Source organism: Paroedura picta, chromosome 12 (genome assembly GCF_049243985.1).
Source record: "Paroedura picta isolate Pp20150507F chromosome 12, Ppicta_v3.0, whole genome shotgun sequence".
NCBI classification, from domain to species: domain Eukaryota; kingdom Metazoa; phylum Chordata; class Lepidosauria; order Squamata; family Gekkonidae; genus Paroedura; species Paroedura picta.
Genome location: NC_135380.1, coordinates 26,636,635 through 26,652,719, shown reverse-complemented (window position 1 = coordinate 26,652,719; position 16,085 = coordinate 26,636,635). Strand labels below are relative to the sequence as shown.

General features: G+C 45.3%; 1 long non-coding RNA gene across 1 annotated transcript in view; it reads left to right on the top strand.

The window, feature by feature from the left end:
* LOC143822053 (uncharacterized) overlaps nucleotides 1-10,033 on the top strand; it is a 33,161-nt gene extending 23,128 nt beyond the window's left edge. The window contains exon 4 of the long non-coding RNA XR_013226028.1: nucleotides 9,938-10,033. This is a non-coding gene — a long non-coding RNA (uncharacterized LOC143822053). The remainder of the gene's footprint in view (nucleotides 1-9,937) is intronic.
* Nucleotides 10,034-16,085: the final 6,052 nt, after the last annotated feature.

Here is a 16,085-nt window from a genome sequence, read left to right as displayed (position 1 = left end):
AAGGCTGCCAGCTGTGCTGGTTGGCATCTGATTTGCACTTTACAGAGGGAATTTTTCCAAGGGCACCAATAACTGTTATTTTGTAATGTAACCCATGAACTTGAAATATTTTGTTCCTTCAACACCAACAGGTTGGTAGTCCCTGGACTGAAGGAGGCCCGGCTGGCCTTGACCACAGACAGGGCCTTTCTGGTCCTGGCCCCCACCTGGTGGAATGAGTTCCTGGAAGATCCCAGAGCCCTGACAGAGCTGTCTCAGTTCCACAGGGCCTGCAAGATGGAGCTCTTCCGCCAGTTGTATGGTTGAGACCAGGTAGGGCCGGGAACATCTTGGGTCTCCCCTTGCAAAACTGGCACCCCCACGGTAAATTAGACCATCTGAGCTACAGAGGTACTTGGCTTGCTGCTGACTATGAATGGGTTTCATGATGTATTTTATGATGGTTTAACTGGCTTGAATTATATTTTACTGTATTTGTATGGACGTTGGAAGCCGCCACAAGCCGGTAACCCCAGGAGTGGCAGCATATACATCCAAATAAATAATGAATGTGCCATCACTGTATATGGTTTGTTTACTAGTAAACATTTCTTAACAACAACAACAACAACAAAAGTCACCCAACCCACAGCTTGACTCCTAGGCGTGGCAGCCTGACAAACCTGCCAACTGCCATTACAGAGTTGCAAAATAAATGCAGGCTTAATGGTGATCTCTACACATTATGAAGGGATTACAGCCCTCGCTGTGCATTTTTCACTACACAGAAGGGAAGAGGGACCAAAGGGATGCACTCCGCAGGAGGGTGTAATTAGGGGCTGACCCACTGAAGGAGAGAACTGCATTTAATTCGCTGGCAACATCAAGGGGAGGGGGAATCCTCCAAAATTAAGCTGTATCCAAATATGACATCATAGCTCTACAGCAATCACTACCTATTAGATTGTCTTGCAGATGCAGGAACATCCAGTCGTGAAAGAACTTCCATACCATAATATCCAGCAATATGAGAATGTAGTCCTAGCAGGGTAGGACCCTCCTGGTGGTTTAGGGCAATGCCTGTGTCAAAACCCCTGGGAAACAGGTATGTTCCCTGGACACGTTTTGAAACAATTATACTCTGATTATTAATAGGCCGTTTACAGCCACCAGAGAAAGCTCTTCTTTATATCAAACACATGGGAATAGATGGTGTCATATCAAGTGCCCTGAGCCATAAAAAGAAAGGGAGAGTCCCATAAAATCTTTGGCTTGATGAAACACCAGAGGGTCACCTGAGTGGGGAAAAGATTAAATAGGCACAGCCAGAAAGAGAAGGGGAACTGGATGTCACAGAAAACCATGGAGGTGTTTCCTCCAAGAAAAGTTTTAAAAAGCAAGAAAGAACTAATTAAGGAGACTTGGGAAAGTTCTGGAAAGTATTGTAAACCTACCCACCCCTTTAAAAAATCCTGTGCATGGGCCAGGCCCCTACGCCAAGCTATATATAAATCATCTACAGGATCTTTGCAGGTATGAAGCATCCGCTGGCAGAGCAGGTCTTTGGAGACTTTGGTTTTGTTTTTTTGTCAAAGTCTTTGGTATGCAGCAAGCCAGGCATAAATATCAAATGCCCAGGCCTCTCTCTTGACTGATGATAAGGCAAATGGAACCGAATTCTCTCCCAGCTGTTTTTGTTGAGAAGGGTAGATCTGGGGGCACTGCAGACTGCCTTCCAAGCAAGCTGGTTTCATATGTCAGAAAGAAAATGCAAGCACAGCACACCTTCCCTGGCCAACTTGGCTTCTGTCTCAGGTAGGAAAAAATGTGCCAAGAAAAAAAAAAGTCAGACTCGGGTTTGGGTCATTTGTCACTTTAAAAGCTTGCATCAGATTCTTTAAAATACAAGTAAACCTAGCAGCATCTGTACACCGCCCGTGGCGCCGCGGGCGCCACGGACTAAATAAAACAGTAAGGGGTTCTGGGGCGGGATGTGTCCGGGATGAGGAAGGGTCCGGATTGGACCCTTCCTCATGACAGACAACCGGAGGAACCAAAGGGCAGGCGCGAAGCGCCTGCCGATTGGTCCCTCCGATTCCCAGCCCCAGCAACTGCGAGCCGCGCTCAGCGCGGCTCGCAGTTGCTCCCGGCCTGACGTGGTGAGAGGCGCGAAGCGTCTCTCACCGCGTCAGGCCGGCCCCAAGGAAGCCCCCGCCGCAAACACAACACAAGACTCCAGCCGCCGAGAAGCTGCAGAGAAAAAAGAAACACCCCCGGAGGAGCCTTTCGCCGCTAGCGCGACGAGAGGCAGCAGAAAAAAAAAACCCTGTAGGAGCTCCAAGCCGGCACGCCCACGAGAGGCAGCAGAAAAAAAAAAACCCTGTAGGAGCCTTTCGCAGATCCAAGCAGCAGAAAAAAAAACCCCTGTAGGAGCTCCAAGCCGGCACGCCCACGAGAGGCAGCAGAAAAAAAAAACCCTGTAGGAGCCTTTCGCAGCTCCACGCAGCAGAAAAAAAAACCCTGTAGGAGCCTTTCGCAGATCCAAGCAGCAGAAAACAAAACCCCTGTAGGAGCTCCAAGCCCGCACGCCCACGAGAGGCAGCAGAAAAAAAAACCCTGTAGGAGCCTTTCGCAGATCCAAGCAGCAGAAAACAAAACCCTGAAGGAGCCTTTCCCAGCTCCAAGCAGCAGAAAAAAAAACCCCTGTAGGAGCTCCAAGCCGGCACGCCCACGAGAGCTAGCAGAAAAAAAAAACCCTGCAGGAGCCTTTCACAGCTCCAAGCAGCAGAAAAAAAAACCCTGTAGGAGCCTTTCGCAGATCCAAGCAGCAGAAAAAAAAACCCCTGTAGGAGCTCCAAGCCCACGAGAGCTAGCAGAAAAAAAAAACACTGCAGGAGCCTTTCACAGCTCCAAGCAGCAGAAAAAAAAAACCCTGTAGGAGCCTTTCGCAGATCCAAGCAGCAGAAAAAAAAAAACCCTGTAGGGGCCTTTCGCAGATCCAAGCAGCAGAAAACAAAACCCTGAAGGAGCCTTTCCCAGCTCCAAGCAGCAGGAAAAAAAACCCCTGTAGGAGCTCCAAGCCGGCACGCCCACGAGAGCTAGCAGACAAAAAAAACCCTGCAGGAGCCTTTCACAGCTCCAAGCAGCAGACAAAAAAACCCTGCAGGAGCCTTTCGCAGATCCAAGCAGCAGAAAAAAAAACCCTGAAGGAGCCTTTCTCAGCTCCAAGCAGCAGAAAAAAAAAAAAACCTGTAGGAGCCTTTCACAGCTCCACGCAGCAGAAAAAAAAAGCACCTCCTGGTGTCCCCTGGGTCCTAGCGCCCATTGCATTCCTGGTTGCAATGGGCTTTCTTGCTAGTTAGGAGATAAATCTGATCCTCATTTCCATTGTAATGAATTCCAGAGGTATGTTCTTTTGCAGCAAAAACAAGCAGAAACTTCATGGCACTTTATAGAAAATGAAGTTTTCTTCAAGCAGAAATAATAATTGACCTTCAGTTGGACTCTTGTTCATGAAGGTTTATGCTGGAATCAAAACTTCTCAGTCTTTAGGGCTCCAAGGAACCTGCTTGTTTGACTACCAGGCGTTTTAAGAGGAAATACATTGCAAAAGTAAGATGATTGGGAGGCAACATCGTGATGTCATTTCTGGTTGAAAACTTGAAGTGACATCACACATCATGAGCATGTTCTAGAAACTTCCCCAAACTCTATGTTTTGGTTTGTTGCCCCGTATCTCCCACAGCTGTACCAGGCAGCATCAGGGGAGCAGGGACTAGGAGGTCTCCCCTGTACCTTCCTTCACAATTTCCAGGTAGATGGTAAAAGTCCTCTTGCCAAGCAGACGTGGAAAGCTGTGAATTGGGTGATGATGTGAAATTCAGGCTTCAGGGACCAACGATTTCAGGTTTTTGAAAATTCCAAACAAATGTGGATGAAGTAGTAAGAGATTGCCGAGTCTCCCATAGGAACCTCCTTGCCAAGTGTCATCCAAATCAACATTGTTTTAGTGGCTATTAAAACTTTTATTGACCACCAGTAGCAGTAGTTAAGAGTGGCAGCCTCTAATCTGAAGAACTGGGTTTGATTCCCTGCTCCTCCACATGCAGCCAGCCAGTGACCTTGGACCACAAAACCTTGGACCACAAACCCTGGTTGAGCAAGCCTGCTCTAGCCCCTTATTTCTTGACACACAAACAAGAGATTGAATGTCTTACTTCCCTACCGGAATCTGTAGCTGTTGTGAGAGGGAGGGATTTACATGGGATGATAGTTGCTCAGTCTTTTTATGTGACATTAAAGACTCTAGTCCAAAACCAGCAGTTCTCACTCAGCTGGAAAGATGGTCTGTTCTACTGTAATCACTGAACGTACATATTCAGTCTGGTTTGGTGTGGATAATCTCAGGCTAGATGCCTCTCCCTGGTCTGCAAAGCGGGAAAAACAGGAGACAACAAATCCAGGATTCTGCCTCTAATCCATGTAGCTCTGCCTGGTACTTATACTTATACTACCTATAAGTCTACTATATACCGGCAGGTATAAGTCACGTCTTGTCCCTGCCAGGCCCTGTGCCAGAGAATGAAGCAGGACCCATGTGGATGCAGACTCAGAAAGTTCTCCCAAAATCTGAGGCATTGCACTGATTGGCATACAAAAGAGCAATAAATGTCTCAAGTTTGTTGGGTCAGTTCAAAAGAGGGCATTTTAAAAAACTGTTTCCGCACTGGGGGCTTCGCACCAGGCTGTAGTTTGAACCCGGCCAGGTTGCCCTGCCTCTTCCTGCTCCCACACAAGGGAGCATTTGGCTCAGTGCACCTCGTCCGCCCCAGATTTGTGCTCCTGCATGGGAGCCTGAGCAGTGAAGCTCCCAGTGCAGAAATGTTAGGATTTACCTTGGTCCATTCAATCAATTCCATTCCCAAATATTTCACAAGAAAAACACATCCGTATGACATTTTTTTTCCCTTTATTGTCCTTAGAATTGATTATTTATTCTTTCATCCTTTCAAAAATATTTCTTGTCTGTTTTTGTTTCTTTTATGAACTATATGGCTGTCACTTTCTTTTCTGGGTGGCGGTGGTAAGGAACAAGTAGGCAGAAACACTCTGAAGGGCTCAGGATCAGACCACGCTTTCCCTTCCATGAAATACTATTCCGTTCTATAATATAGCTCGCATTCTTCATGGAAGTTCTGTGACACAGATTGCACTTCCTTTTCTGCTTAAACTTCCATTTGCCCAAGATCAAGGGTTTTCAGTGGGCAAAGGAAGGTTTAGCGGAGGAAGAAGCATCCTCTGTGGCAGAAACTATGCAGCACACAGAGAACTCATCCAAAGCCAGGCCATTATCTCATTTCATACATCATTTGGTTTCATAATGCAAGATTTTTATTTTTCTTAGTGAGTTTTATAGGGATAGATCATAAAGCATGTTTTAGAAATGATTTGACTGTTCCCCTATTGAAATCTCCAATATTAGTAACTGTTAATGCTGCTTGTATCTGCTTGCTGTTCTGGAGACATCACTCATTGTGGTCGAGGGGAACGCGCTTCCGTTAAAATGCTTCCTAGATCAACATTTTCTGATAATGAAAACCTCATGTGGCATTTTTGTAGCCCAATACAATTTGGGCTTCAGTAAAAAACGACGACGCCCCTATGGCCATATCACTAGATTTCTGGGGTCAGTTTATACCCTGAGTGATTTTTTCCCAGAAAGAAAATGATAAGCAATTAGTAGTTGTCCTATGGCTACATTGTTTATGTGCAAATGACAATGACCTAAGAGGGGGGAAGTTCTAGAGCGGCTTCTTTATGCATTCTGCTACCAAAAAAGTGCAACTGCGAAGAAAATTGACCTTGAGTGATGCTATAAAATAAAATTAGCTAATTTCAGGGGGGAAGAAGAAGAAGAAAGAGTGGTGTTCAGACATTAGTTCTGGATGGGGAGGGTAGGAGGGCAGACTGTTCTGTAGTTTGCAGAAATACCCGCTTGCACCTTGAGCAGAGATGGGGCAGGATGCTTTCATGCTCCAAGAAAGAAAAACACTCCAAACCAAAACAATACAAAATAATGGAAGCTCATTCACATTGATTGAATGTTAACATAAACACTTCACGTAAAGATTTATTTTTAATCTAAAACCAGATGGGGTTCTAATTTTAAAAAAAACGAATGTAAAAGAATAATTCGTATTTGGATGTTTAAAGAAGAAAATGCAGGGTAGGACAAACTTTGCCTTTCCAAACATTTAAGGGCACCAAAAATCTAAACCCGTAAAGGTTCATGTATCCAGTATAAAGTAAACACACTCTGCAGCAGTTGAGATAATCCTGTTTACCCTTGAAAATTTCTAGTTGGATCCTGCTAGCTACATCTCTACTTCCTCCATGCCTTCTGCCTTGTGGTACTGAAAGAGTAACAGCATCAGCTAAAGGTAAAGGTAAAGGTATCCCCTGTGCAAGCACCAGGTCATGTCTGACCCTTGGGGTGACACCCTCCAGCGTTTTCATGGCAGACTCAATACGGGGTGGTTTGCCAGTGCCTTCCCCAGTCATTACCGTTTACTCCCCAGCAAGCTGGGTACTCATTTTACCCACCTCGGAAGGATGGAAGGCTGAGTCAACCTTGAGCTGGCTGCTGGGATTTAACTCCCAGCCTCATGGGCAGAGCTTCAGACTGCATGTCTGCTGCCTTACCACTCTGCGCCACAAGAGGCTCTGCACAGCATCAGCTAGGCACCTGTGAATATACAGAGGATACCTTCCCTTGGTATGTCTGAATGTTGTTGCTTTTTAAAGATTAGCTATAACTTCCTTGATGAATAAGGTCACATTTTGTGTCACATTTTGATTAGGTATCCAAAAATGCATCCTTACTTGGTTTACTGTCCCAGTATTTGTGAAAAGGAGCTCCTAATGTTGCCAGGCAGTACATGTACACATGCATCGTATTGGCCACAGTCTGCAAAACAGATGGTGAAAGCAAGAGAAGCACCTTTGTTCTCAAACGGGCTGAATCAGATTGGATTAAATCAATGCTGGGTAGTAAAAATAACCATACCCTCCCCCCTCCCCCTCAGCTCAAGGCACAGACTCATCCCACCTAGATGTGTAGGTTTTGTGCTACTTGGCTGTTGTGTTATTCAGTTGTTTATCTATGTACTTCTGCTTGCTGGGATGCCAAACACTGTGTGTCTGTGCTGCTGTGATTAGACGGGTAAAACCCTGCCACGACAGCTGCTAATCTTCACTATTAATTAGAAGATACGGCACTAAGAGCTGCAAAATGAGAGCTCAGTTCAGCCAGAGCCACATTTTGGGGGGACCTATTGCAAATCATCTGCTGCAAAATTATCCCCTGCAAAATGTTCCACAAGCAGACTCTGGCTTTCTTGGCTCTGCTAGATGTACCTGGGCATGCCGTGGTCATAACTGGGTACATGTAGTATTTGGACTCAGAGAGTATCACACAATGATGGGAAGCCAGGTACATAGTGCAAGATGGCAGCAAAATGCACAACTGTTTTCTTTCCCATCATTGGAGGGCACTTGAGGAAACATTTCCAGGCCCTTGGAAGGAGTTTGGAAATGCAAAGAGGAGCTGAGCAGTAAACTGTTTCAAAGAATAAAATAGTCTTATTGTCAAGAGAAACAAACGCTGAATAGAAAGAGGAGGCGAGAGTCCTTGCAATCTAACTGTTTGGTTCTTTCTTTCATTCTGTCTGTTCCGGAGGCAAGCGGGGAGGAGGTGTGCTCACAGGAACAGGAAGTCTCCAAGGGAGCCAATCAGGACACTGGAGGAGATTTATTTGAAAAAAACACCAGGAAGTTTCTATTCTAACTATGCTCTATACACATTTCCTCTGATGCCCTTTGTAGGATAGTCTTAGTCCTTTGAATCATGCACAGTAACACTCTTGCATATTTCAGCAGGATCTTCTTTCCTTCCTTCTCAATCTATGCCTGGCTCTCACTTTGTCCAAGGCTTACATAGTCATGGCTGACTTCATGCTGCTGGCCCTTATTTGGCAATCGTGCCCTCCTGGTTGGTGCTTCCCCAACAGTCTCAAATAAGAGAAACAGACAGAGACAGAGACAGAGACAGAGACAGAGACAGAGACAGAGACAGAGACAGAGACAGAGGAAGGAAGGAATGAAGGAAGGAAGGAAGGAAGGAAGGAAGGAAGGAAGGAAGGAAGGAAGGAAGGAAGGAAGGAAGGAAGGAAGGAAGGAAGGAAGGAAGAGTGACCACTGCATGGCAAGTTCCAGATAGGAATTCTCGGGTTTGTTTTCTTGGCTCAAACTACCGTTTTTCAGTTGCTATCTTTTGTACTACAGGACAAAGAATTACAGTCAAGAATGCCTCATTGCTTGTTGAAGTTCCGGCAGAAGATTATCTCAGCTGTATTTTTTATCATAATTCCATTATAGTTGAGTTTCCTCTTTTTCGCTCTCATTTTTGTCAACAAGCCTTCACTGACTCTAGCAGTGCCCTGCTGGATGAATTCTCTCAGGGGCTTGTACCAAGGGCCCCATTGTGATCCATAACAGTATTGCTGCAAACTGGCTGAGCAGGCCTTTGTCATGTTAATACCTCAGAATGGTTGGCTGATTTTTCTCTGCAGGCGCTAATTGTTCATAAAGATCCTCCTGATAATTTTGTTAGGAAACTGTCAGAGCCTAGAAGAAGTAATCTCTCCCAGCCAGAGTGGTGTAGTGGTTCAGAGCAATGGACTCTAATTGGGAGAACTCGGTTTGATTCCCCAGTCCCCCACATGCAACCAGTTGAGTGACCTTGATCAGTCACAGTTACAGGTGTGCAAAACAAACAAACAAAAAGCACCCCAAACCCCTGGCATTGTCCCCAAAATCCCTGAATCCCAATATGGCTATGGTGTTGCCTCAGATCTCCTGACTCTCTCTCTCTCTCTCACACACACACACACACACACACATCAGCTGCAGCCATTTTCAGGCTCTGCAAGGGGCTGGGAAAGGATCTCCCCACCTCTTGCAGACCCAACCTGGAGAGCATCAGCAGTCCCTCCAGCAGAAGCTGTCTCCATGTGGGGCTGGGAGATGACTCTTACAACCACACATGGACTTGAGAGGATCAGCTGACTGGTATAGCTGAATATCCCCAAATAAAAGCCAAAAAAGTCAGCTTTTATTGGGTGCAGCTATACCAGAAGCCAAAACAGATTCTCTAATCCCTTTTTAGCATTTGGGCTAAGATCAAGTGTAGCATCTGGATTTTTGGCTAAATGCACACTCCGTCATCACAGTTCTCTCAGAACTCTCTCAGCTCCACCTACCTCACAGGGTGTCTGTTGTGGGGAGAGGAAGGCAATGTGACTGTAAGCCACTTTGAGACTCCTTAAAGTAGAGGAAAATGGGGCATAAAAGCCCACTTTTCTTTTTTTTTCCCAGGTTCCATGCAATAACTGGAGGTCTGAGATTCAACACTGTAGGGTATTTCTATACATTGCTTTGAAAAGAAAATAAGTTCTTAGCACATTGAAAGAGAATGGTCTAGAAAAGCCTTGGCCCTTAACTGGATTTCCCAAGTTTCTCCCTTTGTGTCCAGTAATCTGGACTGAAACCAGGCTGGGAAAAGAGAACCACAGGAATGTCAGAAAGAGGATGCTTTGGGATTTATGCTGTTTAGTTAGGAGTCTTGAAGATTCAGGACAGGACAGGGAGCCAGAATCCATACTGTGAAAAATGTCTTCTTCCTCCCATTTATAGCCCAGTTTTTCTCAAAGGAGCGCAAGGCAGTAGCATATTGGGGAAGCGTGCTCTCGTGTCTCCTCCTCACTGGCTTGGTTCATATCACGCGAAACCATGATTTATTTTAACTGTGTTTAATTCACAAAACCAGGCTATGACTCAGATAATAATTCAAAAGCTCCCTTTAACAAATGCTGCTTTTTGTCACCTTTGCTTTCCCCAGATTGTCTTGAGGTGAACAGGGCACCAAAGAAGAACCAAAGGCATACTCAGAAGGTCCATATTCATAAGTCACAAATAAAACCACGCTTAAGTTGCAATTAACTTTGGTTAACAGACCAGTCTCAAACTGTGGTTTCAAATCCTGGTTTGACATTCCTTAACCAGCCCAAGTCAGTGGAGTGACACTTGAACAGTCACACTAACCATAGGTAGTTTATCTAAACCCAAGCCTTACCCTAGGGCTGATTATCATAAAGCTGTTATGGGAAGGGAGGCTGAAAGGCTGAAGAGTCTGGACTTCTCAGTTTAGAAAAGGGCAATTAAGGGGGACATGACAGGTTTATAAAATCATGCATGGCATGGAGAGAGTTGACAAAGGGAACTTTTTTCTCCTTCTCCTGAAATACTAGACCTTTAAGGGACCCAATGAGGCAGATGGGCAGAAGATTCAGGATGGACAAAAGGAAATCTTTACACAGAGAGTGATTAACATGTGGAATTTGCAGCCAGAGGATACCGTAATGGCCACAAGAATAAACAGCTATAAAAGGGATTAGATCGATTCATGGAAGATAGCTCTACTGATAGTCACAAGCTATAACAGAATCTCCACATTCAGATACACTAAACCTCTGAATCTCAGAGCCAGGAGGCAATATCAGCAGAAAATCTCAGCCTCTCTGTCCTGTGGTTGGCCACTGGAGTCCAGAGGAGCTGGTTGGCCATTGTGTGGGACAGGATGCTGGACTAGAGGGACCATTGGTCTGATCCTGCAGGGCTCTTGTTAAGTTCTTAAAATAAGTTCAAAGAGAATGAATATTACAAGACCTACCTGTGAAGTGTACAACTGTGTTGATCCGAACCCACACACAGCATCAAAGTGCTATAGAATAAAAACTGATTAGCATTTTTCTTTTCCCAAGTGGCAGGAAGAAGCATGATGTACAGCAGGACCCTGCAATTTGTGGCTCTAGAACCTAATGTTTCCCAGGATGGAACCAACTGTGGCACTTTAGAAGTAGTAGTAGTAGTAGTAGTAGTAGTAGTAGTAGTAGTAGTAGTAGTAGTAGTAGTAGTAGTAGTGATTGAATTTCTATCCCACCACGAAGGCTCATGGCGGGTTACAGTAAATACCATATACATCAAACCCCCAATAAAAATTAGCCCCTGAAAATCTAAATCTGTTCAATAGAAAACTTTCAGCTAAGGTAAGGAGAGGTAAGTGGGATGCTAGAATAATCCATATGCAGAGGAAATGGCAGGAAAAGGGTTTTATGGGACAAAAGAGCTTCTTCAAGATGCTTAAAAGAAAGAAAAGTGGTACAGTAATCCTGAGTTCTCAAAGATAGCGCAGACTACCAATCCCAGAATAAATACATACATAAATAAAACCATCAGCAGATTTATGCCATTGCACTAAAACAATTTCACGGGATGCTCCTGTGAATATTTATAACATAGAGCTGCTTCCTAAGGACTTACAACAACCAGTGTTTGGGCTGCAGAAACTTTATGTAACATTAATCAGTATGTCAATTATCAATATCAATGGACATTCTTAGACTTCTTTCTAATCTCTTTCTCTACATTTGTGCATAATTTGGCAATTGAAAAATGTGGTAGATCCCTGCTCTACTGGTTGGGGAGGGTCTGTTTATTTATGAACAGATATTGTGGGGGGGGGTCACAGCAGCCAGCACACAGGAAGCAATCGCTGCTAGAAGATGTCAACACTTGTCATCCAAAAGCCGGTCAATTCTAGGAGAGAAAAACTCAAAACATTCCCTCCCCCAATTCTCAATATATTTTTGAATGGGGTGTCATTTATTTGGAAATGCTGCAAATTCCAGACACATGTCCCATGGTTTTTCCATTCCTACACACCTTGTTTTGAGGGCTCGAAGTGTGGATGTTGCCAAAGCCTGCAGCAAGCCTTTCACACTACCCCTTCCCAGGGGCCTTCCATGACAGTCCATTAGGCATTTTATTGACAGGTATGTTTGTTCTTGGGCATTTGTCAGTAATTCAGCTTTCTGAATTGTCCCGTGATAATTTAGAGTGCAATTTCCTGCAGTCACTGGGTGTTTTTTGTTTTTTGTTTTTGTTTTGTTTGTTTTTTGTACACCTTGACAAAATTCAGGACCTTCCCAATTTTAAAATGTATGCATCTTCCTCTTATTATTCTTAAACCAGGAGCCAATTCTGGCAGGATGCTCAGTAACCTGACCCTTTCAAAACTTGGCTTCCAAGCCCCTTTTCCTGCCAAAGAACCTTAATCAAGTGCTCCGTTCTCTGAAAGCAGATGGTCCTGCCAGCTTGGCAGCGGTCAGTGGCTTGATTCCACTTTGATGCAGCCCACGTTTCCTTGGAATCTCCCCAGTGGGACCAAAATCCAGGTGTAAGGACAGCAGGGCATTGTATAAGATTACATCCTTGGACCACTCCATCCACCAGCCTGTTCCAGATGCAATCTGCAATAGACCCAAGTCTTCAGTCTCCATCAGGGCCTTCTTTAGGATGGCTGATTCTTGTTGTTGTGTAGAAGGGCAGTTGAGTGGGCCATGCGTGTGAAAGGCTGGCTGGGACAGCTGCAACATATGGCCGCTTGCTAGCAGAAAGAAGCACATCCAAGCTGGCGCAGTGGGTATATACATAATGAAGATTAAAGACATGCACATCTCACCCACCGTATTCCTCATCACACACACCGTCGTGGGCCACTCCACTCCTCTAAACCATCTGCTCAGCTTCACCCATGAAAATACCCTGATTACTAATGGTGGAAATGTCACAGCAGGGACAGGCAGGGGTGCAGCTTGGAACCAGTGGAAATCTTTTCCTGAGTAGCTCTCTGCAAATTAGCAGCACCCCCCATAACTACTCAGCAGTGAGAAAGAGCAAGCAATTATGCGCTTGCAGTGTGTGGGGAAATTGCCGAGCCCCAGGCCGAGGACACCAGTTTCAGAACACGGAGAGATCATTTCTGCCATGGCCCTCCGATACTGCAGAAGAGCCGCAGTCCATGCCAGCGGTTGTAATTAAGACATGGCTGCTGTTTAATTGTTAATTATTAACAGAACAAACTGTTGGTCTTTCTCCTCCACCTCCGGCCCTCCGAGGAATTAGAACGTCAGTCGGCAAAGGGGGTTGGCAAAGGAAGGTGAACCGGCAGGGGAGAAGACACACCTGTCACTCAACCACAAGCTCTCATCTGGAGCACAGACATGGTCTGCCTCTTTACCCTGGCTGCAACACAACGGAGCTGAACATATTCTTTACAGATGGCAACGAGGAGGCTTTGGAAACCTGGTATTGCTCAGGAATTACAATGCATTAGCACCCGCCTGCTTCAATATGCTTACGAGCTTCAATTAAATACCAGCATCCTAGACAGGTAACCTACTTTCTTGAACCAGAACCCTGGAAGAGATCTTCATTGTTTTGGAGATCCATGCATGGGTATATAAACACATGGACACCTGGCTTTCTAGGTGTGTTGGAGCTGCCTTATCGCAAGACTAGCTAACAGTGAGAAAACAAGCATGGAAGAGGATTTCCCGTGCAGTTTCTTCAGGAGGATATGATGTGACAACATTTGATAGCAAAAAAGAAGATTCACTTGTCTTATTCTAGACTGATGGTGGGAAGGGCTGTCAAATCACAGCTGCAAGAAGTGACTTGGGAGGACTTTCCAACACCACCAAGAAATGCCTTTTTGCATGACTGGGTTAACTTTTCCTGATGTTTGAAGAATGAACGTATTTCAGTACTAAATTAATAAGTGTTATGGAGTATATTTGAGAAGATCATTTTAAAAAAACAGTGTCATCATGTCAAGCAAAGTTTCATGTTTTTTTTTAATAATGCATGTCTTCTATTTTTTTTTCCTCCCTCCTGACATTGATCTGAAGCTTTCAGGAGGACATTAATCTTGCTGACTCCAGCAGAAACTTTAATTATTCATGTATTGCCATACATCCAATTCCTCAGAAATTCCCAGTGGACTCATGATTACGCAAACACAAATCTGAAATAAAGTTCACCTTTTGTCCCCCTTCCTCTTTGTACTCTGGCTAGTAAATATCATATGTGTAACTTACAGAGAACTTGCCCTTCTCAAATATCCCACTCGTTCACTGGATAATGGACTCACGAGGGCCATGGTGGACACAGTTGTCACTGCATCTGCTGTGTATCCAGAAGGTCCCCGGTTCAATCTCCAGTATCTCCATTCAAAAAGGTGGTGATCCAAACGACCTGTTCATATGACCATTGTCTCCAACATGATAAAGACTGTAGCAGTTGCATCTCTGTTCAAAGGAGTGATTGAACATGCCTTCCAAATGTCCACAGTCTGAACAGAGACAGAACTGCTCCACTCTCAAAACTGGGCCGTAAATAAATTCTCACAAGGGAAAGGTGAGCTGAGCGAAGAATTAAATCCCCATGGCTAAACCCTGCCTTGGGAATATCTGATTGTGCATGGGTCTAACTGTGTATAAATCAGGAGTGGGGAGGGTCTACGTTTCTATATTCTGGATACAGAAATGGAACTTGCAGGCTCAGGGAATGTGAATGTGAAGGCAGGCACAGAGAACGCGAAGCGTTTAATTCTCTTGAAGCAAGCTTGTCGGTTCCTTGATGGATCTGGGGAAGTCGGGTACACTTGGCTTGAGCGCAAAGAAAACTGTGAAATGAACAAAGCTAGTGCATGCGCACCTGCAGGGTTTACCTTCCTTTCCAATTTTGTGTCATGTAGGCTCCCATGTCTACCCAATACCTGGTGGTAAGAAAAGACGATGGGAAAGAAAACAACACTACTAAGCCATTGTGTCCTTAGCTTGGGATGGAAAATAAATCCCAACACTGTGGTTTGTTGTGATGCACAGGCATTATACCATGCCAGTGCAACATTGGTGTGAAGTCCAGCGTTAGCATACTTGCTCTGTGTGAGGCCAGAAATTAACAGTGCCAGGGGGATGCCTATAAAGGGGTGGAACAGTCAGCATTCTTAGCCTCCTCAGCTGAGTTAGGAGCTTCTCTTGGATCTGAGAAGATCTGACTGAAGCTTGTTCACCTGGTGGCTATGTTCACGTTGAAGTTGTCAGCTTACCTAGCGGAATGGCATTAGGAGATACAGGCTGCACAACAGCAGAGTCACCACCTCAGCACCACTGCATCAGTTAAGCTTTCCCTTTTCCACCTTTATGTACTTTTATCATCTTTTACTTGTATCTCAGTGGCATTTTGACTGCCCCTCTCACGTTTGCTGGTACCTTGGCGGCCACGCCAGGTGGTGGGAGGCCCTGCTTGGCCGGCGCTGCCAAAATACGCATCACGGACCCCCCGGCCTTGGACTGCCTGCCTGCAGCACGCCTGCCCTGACAGGCTCCTGGGGTGGCCGGCGCTCCAGTGGCTTGGCTGGCCACCCAGTCCGACTCCTGCCCCACGATCCCTCGATGGGTCTGCCGAAGCAAGGCAGCTGTCCTCTTGTTCATATGCTCTCATTTGAGATTGCCTTCCCCCTGCCTCCCCCGCAAAAAGCAGTGGAAATGTTAGGAACAAAATACGCTTTACAAATGACTTGATGATGTACAGAAACTGGGATGTTAAAATATGCCTCTTAGTCGAAAATTGGAAAGATTTTGCTTAAGGCTCTTTTCATCCCTTCTTTTCAAATCCTCTGCCTGCCCTATAGGTCAGTACTGCTAGTAAGAACCTTTTTCTCCGAGGATATGGAACCATTCTTTTACCTTTGGCCAAGGCCTGTGGAGAAAAGCTGATTTGGAAACGTTTAGCTTCACTGCAAAATGCAGCCGTGTTTATTATGGAGAGGCTTCACCTACGGTCTAAGTTATGCTACAGCATTTAAATTTTGAGGCCAGTATTTTCTCCAGGGAGCCTGATCTCTTTAGTCTACAGATCAGTTGCAATTCCAGGAAAACTCCGGACCCCACCTAGTGGCTGGCAACTATTCCCTATACATCCCTATGCACCAGCTGTAGGCTTCTGGCTGCCATCTTGCTCCCTTACTTATGATGGCCCACTTGGCACCTACTAGAGCCAGTTCTGCTTCCATAGTAGCTCCCTCCTAGTAGAATGGCCTCACTGATAGGGTTGCCAGGTCCTCCCTGACCACTGGCAGTGGG